Here is a 6,521-nt window from a genome sequence, read left to right on the forward strand (position 1 = left end):
GATCTCTGTGAGCAGGTATTAGGGAACTGGAGATCTTAAGCTGTTAGCAAGAGATTGGCCTACACCCAGAAGCATGAGGCTTTACCTCTCTTCCAAAGTTTTTGTTAGCATTAGCTATAATAGCTCTGGATAATCGTGTTACTTGTTCAAGTTTCCAATTCTTCTTTGAACCTGGCTAAATTCTTGGCCCCAGCAGCACCCTGGTACAATGAGCTCCTCAGAGGCTTAACCAAGGTCATCACCACATGGCCAAAAGACCTACAAGGAAGGTATTCAGTGAGGTGCTCAGATATGGGGTGAGCATGTGGAAGGCTTCATTGCATTCAGAGGGATGATTTGCTGAGCTACTCTGAAGCATGGAATGAAGAGTCTTGCTGAATGAAAGCTGTACCCAGATCCCCCAACTCCATGATGAACTGGCTTTCATAGATATTGTCTGCTAAAAGCTCCTAAGGTGAGATTAGGTGCTTAGCCCTCTTTGGAGGACTGTTCCCATGTCCTGAACTATGTGTCTGCACTAGTTTGCCTTCATCATCATCTATAGCCACCAGAGCAGGCAGGTGTGGATGTATTCCTCATTTGCAGTCATGGGACAGAAGATCTGGGCTGGTCAAGTCTTAAGTTATCATTGCAAGACTTGTGATCTTACCACCTGATCCCTTCAGGCACACAACCAGGTCACTGTGACTCCATGATTTGGTGTCCAGGGAAGTGCACTTAGCCTGGAGCTGAAGCAATGCAGTCTGTCAACTGAGATCTCAGTTAAAGGCAGGTAATATAAACCATATTAGCTTGCACTTACCACCCACAGGTAGTGGTTAGCAAGGCTCAGCTGATACAGAGTAACTTGTTAAGCTGGGAGAACCAGATCCTGTCTCTGAGCTCTTATTCTGCTGCTTCAGGTCCTTCAATAATGCCAAGGCAACAAGAATATGTAAACATGCCACTCATTTAGCTGATATTTCAGTGTTTGTATTTTGGTTGCCTGTATTTTTCTCTGGCAAAGACATACATTTTAAACTTAATTAAATCAATTATCAGATTTTTTAAACATTATTGAGTTCTTAAATAATAAGTGAAATTCCACAGCTTATTTTTGTTTTCCCTGCTTATTCACTATGCTATTTGCCACAATAACGAGATACAGTGCCCTGCTCTCTCTATTTTAACACCTATGCTGATATTATTAGAGTATATTAACACTCCGTTTTAATTGACAGGAATTATACAAGCTCTACACATCTCCATTGTAATTAACAACATTTAAGGAAATTCCATCAAATTAAGGCATTACAGACTTTGTCGGCCTCAGCATAAACATGAACCCCATTTTGCAGTGATAATTTTCAGGAATTTCTCACTATTTCTCTGTCATTAGTAGAGATCCTTTTCTCTGAGAGAAGTGATAAAACTGAAGATACAATTACATTGACAGGAATCAAGGGCAGCATAACTGCATCCTGGATTTTATCACTCCTCTCTACATGGCATATACCACAGAGAAAGGCGTCAATCTTCACTAAGCACCACAGCTCTTACCAACGTACATTTAAAACTGACAATGTTATCTGAGATACTGAAACCACAAAGTAGTAGGTTTTGTCCAAGGAAACATATTCAGATTATTAGAAATGTAGGTACTCAAAGAATTGGCATCTCATTACCTACAGCTTTTACACCACTGCCATTGATATTATACTTCATAGCTTTAAAAGTCTTGAAGGGATTTGCTATACCATCGTACTGATCTTACTGAATATGATATAATATAAATGACACCATAATCCAGAGAAATGCTAAATATACATCTGCTTGTGTATGTATATATCTGTATATATACAGATACACAAATTAATATGCTAAATCAGAAGATTATTTTATATCCTGCTTTAAAACTAATACAAAACATTGTAATTCTACAGTTTTTTTGCCAGACTTCTGTACCCCAGTTAATCCTGGGGCATGGAATAAATACTAAGTAGTTAGCTACAGAGAGGACTAGTTCATCTTTTATTAATACATGGTCTTCCTCATTTCAGTCATAGCACATTTACTGACTTCATTATGGGAATGGTCAATCATGACAAGAATAATCTTTTACAGCAAAATAGATTGTTTTAACAAAATGGTTCATTTCCCCCAATTTTATTTTTAGACTAGAAAGACTTAATTAGTTTGGATTTTCTTCTATTCCAATGGTTCTTGTGATTAAGACATTCAGTTAAAACTTACTATGACTCATCACACATACCCATACTGGAATGGTTATTGACTTGCCAAACATAGCTAAAGCTCTGCTTTGATTAAATTATGATCTTCTTAACTTATAATTAACTTAGCAGAAAATGCTCTTTATCAGGAAAGATCCCTCAAGGAATATCTAAACAAAAGTTTATGCAACCGGTAGAATAGATTTTGCAGTCAGATGTCATGTTACTGTTCTGAAACAAGTTATAACTCCTGCACTCAATTATTCTCACTCATTACAAACTCAGCCTACACCCTGGCTGAAAGCACTCTATCAATAACATAACAATGCAGATTGAATGGGCATGCCCAAGTGTTAACCACTTGGGAATTACTATCCAGATGTCCCACAAACTAAGGTCTGGATGGCAGGAATAGCCTATAGCAGTGTCTGTTTTAAATCAGGAGCTACATTTCCTACATTTTAGCTGAAAACAGTTAAAATCTTACAACTGCAGCCCTGTTATAAAACTCTTACAGGCACAAGTTACTGGTTGAATGTCCAGTTTTGCCCTACTAGAGCAATAGATCTTTCTAGGATTAGAGATCTTGCAAGACTAAACCTCAAGGCAAGATGGGATTCCAGCCAGAGAAAGAGTGAGAACACAGGAAAAGAGATTACAAATATTAACAGCCCATATGTGGATGAATCATTGCATTTAAAGAGTGAGAGTTTGCAGCTCTCTCACCATTACAAACCCTTAGTCTGATAAAGGGACCTTGCTTGGCTACTTATTGCATATTCCAATATACCTTCCATATCCACCAGCCCTGTACAGATGCCTCAGGGCATCTCAGATGGTTTCAGTTACCTGTGTGATTACAGTCAATGCTCAGATGAAAGCACATGTTTCTATTCCATCAGACTCAAAATATAACAGTAATAATTTGATGTAATTCCCTTTCTCAAAACTGGGTTTTATTATTGTTATTATTATTACTATTTTTATTGTTTATAGACTCACAGACTAATAAAATCCAAGTTAAGGTCTATCCTTTGGAGCCTGCAGCGCAATCTTAAATGGGTTGCGGTGCATTTTACACCAAGTGCATTAGAACAGTCCCCTGCGAATTCACAAACACGGTGCAACTCAAAAAAGCAATAAGAGGAAGGACCAAAATGTCTGCTGTGGGTAAAATCTAATAACTGAGGGTCAATAATACTTTGGGAAAAATAAAAGGCCTTGTCCCTGTGGCAGTGAAAAGCATCATACCGCACAGAATTAGTCTGTAATGACTGGTTCCAAATGAACACGGTTGTGTCTCAGATTTGATAAGCAAAGTGTAAGAGCACTCATTGAGGTAGATTGAACCATCATGCTCATTGCAGGGTTGCTACTATGGAGCTACCATAAAAGCCTGATCCAAACTAACAGTGCTGCAGGTTTAACTCTCTTCAGGTACTAGAATTATTCGTGTGATGAGGATCAAACAGTTACAGTGCTATAGATAAGTATGTCTAAATCCAGCTAGGAGGTTTCTGATACTCAGTGATCTGTATTATGCCCTCCCATGAGGGTCCATATGCAATCCTCACAGCAGGAGCTTAGAGACTAATTTACCCCGACTCCCACAGAGAAAATCTTCTTTAAGAATGGGACTGAATCACAGCAGTGAAACTCTTGTCTGATTCATGTAGATTTAAGACTGATTCCTGGAAGCTATCAGTCTTTATTGGTACTCACCCAGCAGCACCAGTTTTATGTGCAGGAATATTTGTAAGAGTAGATCCCAAATAAATATGCATTGGCTTAAAGAATTTTGCCTGAAACTGCAAATTTAAACCATGTAACAAAATAAGAAATATAGTCCCTTTGCCTGATAAAAGTTCATCAGGGGTACAGTTTGTAAGCTGTATTCACTATAGTTTAAAATAGCAGAATTATTGAGGTGGGAAGGTACATCCTCACAGAGATCTCTGCTCATTCTCCAGGGAAGGAGCAACTCAGATGTTCTTCCAGGAGAAGCCACTTGATGCCAAAACAGCAGCCAAGAGTCCACTTTTCTTCCTGTTTCCCAGAGACAAGAACTTTGAAAAGGGAATAAGACACAATAAAAGTGTTTATAGAGGTAGTGCTGGGCTTGAGCTCCTTCCACCTTTTATTGCTCATTATTTAGCCTGCTCTTGGCACAGCACTTCAGGGCTCAAGAAGAAAGGCTGAACACTCCTCAGACCCTGGACAGTGGCCAGGCCTGCTCCTGGAAGCCTTATCTCAGCAGGCAAGACAAGTGAACATTAAAGATAAGGAGGATAAGTAACACTGTGGATCTCAGTCCATCTGGTGAAGGGTTTCCAGACTGGGATGTTTGGCTGTGTTCTGAACTGTAAAGAAAAGGGGGAAAAAAAAGTCCTTATATTCATACACACAATACATTCCTTTACATATATATAAAAGGAATTTCAGGATATGTTGCTAAGCAGCTGCAGCTTTTTGTAGCTTTTTCTGAACACATTACAAAATAAGAATGGAATCACTAATCCAGAAGTGCAGAATGGGTTAGCTTTTGACATTTTTGGCTGCTTTCAACCTGGTTTTAGCATTATTTTCAAACAAAAAAACCCAAAACACTTGTCCATGCTGAAAGTCATTTTAGCAATGAGACAGCTGCCCTTTCCACTGGGAACCAGGCTTTCATCTCTGACTCTTTACCTGATCCACAACACAAGAGGGCCAGCACCCATCATGGCAGAGCCATTTCTTTTCTTTGTGGAAGTGGGGTAATAGGGAAGGGTGTAAATGAGTTCCAAAGTAAAAATGAGCTTTGCTATCTGTGATTGTTCAAAGGTTCATGTTCAGGAGTTCAGAACACCACAGAAATTAGTGCTGAGCACGGGAACTGTACTTGGAGACCTGCAGTTGAACTCTTAAGCCAGAGATTTTGCTGTAATTAACACTGCTTCTCTCTAGCAGCAGCACAGCAACACTAAAGACCTATAGGAGGGGAAGCATACAGTAATACTCTCACACCTACCTTCCTACAAGTGCCATGTTGTATGTTTAAGTAGCCTGTTTACCTATACCCATGAATACCCCAGTGCTTTGGCCAGGTTTCTTTGCAGCAACAGGGAAAAAGGGATGCATCTACCCAGCCTCCATCATCTCCTCATTCTCAGGTTAGCCTTCAGGTGCTGGTTTTGGATGAGTCTGTCTTGTACAGTTTCAGATCTGAAAGTGGTTGTGATCTTTTGCTTCTCCATTTGGTTCCACTTCTGTGAAGAGTCAGGATTTGCTTATTGAAGTATCTAGTAGTTTTACCTGGAAGCTGCTAAAAAGGATTTGTCTTTTGGATTGCCCCTTCTTTTATGATGTCCCTTGCTTTATGTTACCCTTTGTTACCTGCCCTGGGTGTCCTGATGGACTACATGCAGATGGGCTGAGAACTTAATATGCTACACTGCAACAGTTACCTGCCTTTCCTAAAGCCCATCTCCTCCCATCCCTCCTTGTTCTTCCATACCCAGATAGTTCCATACATTTTCTGTTTGGAGCAGTTTTAGTGCTGCTATTACAAACCTCTACCACCCTAATGGCTATGATAAAGCTAACATCAAGCTCTGTTTTGCCAGCCTGTTTAATTAAAAAATGAAAAACATCACCCTCTCAATGTTACAGCTGAGAAATTGGCCCCTAGCAACCAGGAAGATGCAATCACCCCATTTCTACTTCTTTCCTCAAGGCAGCACACACAGAAAATAGATACATTCTGTTAAAAGAATCATTGCATTGCTTTGCTTTCATCATCCTACTGCTGAGTTTTGTCTATTTGATTTGGCCTTTTAGTTGATTTCTTGTAATTGATTTTCCTCCTCCCCAAGTGGATGCAGTTTCCTGCAGTTATTATCCTGCTGAAATTTAAACCTGTGCATATAATTCCAAGGTTAATAGAGGGCTTCAGAAAAGGAGGAAGAATTGTAACTGGCAAAATTCACAGCCTCAGCAGCTGTATTAATGTGTGAGATTTACAAGGAAATATGTGCAGAGCAACAGCACACTACATACTGCAGACTCCATCACCCAATGGGTAAATGCTGAGCTTTTGGAGTATTCCTATTCATATCTAAACACCTACATGGTGAGGTGAGAGGGTCCCAAAATAGCATCAGGATTTTAAGTGGTCTCAAGAGATTTAATAGAACTGTGATACAGAAGTGGGGCTGGGAGCAAGAAGTGGTGCAGTCACACCAAGAGCAAAGCAGGAAGCTGGAAGTCAGGAGATTGTTGACTTGGGCATCCCTGCTTCCAGGTGAAGTAACAGCCTCTCAGAGTAACAGC

The sequence above is a fragment of the Melopsittacus undulatus genome, chromosome 2 (genome assembly GCF_012275295.1).
Source record: "Melopsittacus undulatus isolate bMelUnd1 chromosome 2, bMelUnd1.mat.Z, whole genome shotgun sequence".
Classification (NCBI taxonomy): Eukaryota; Metazoa; Chordata; class Aves; order Psittaciformes; family Psittaculidae; genus Melopsittacus; species Melopsittacus undulatus.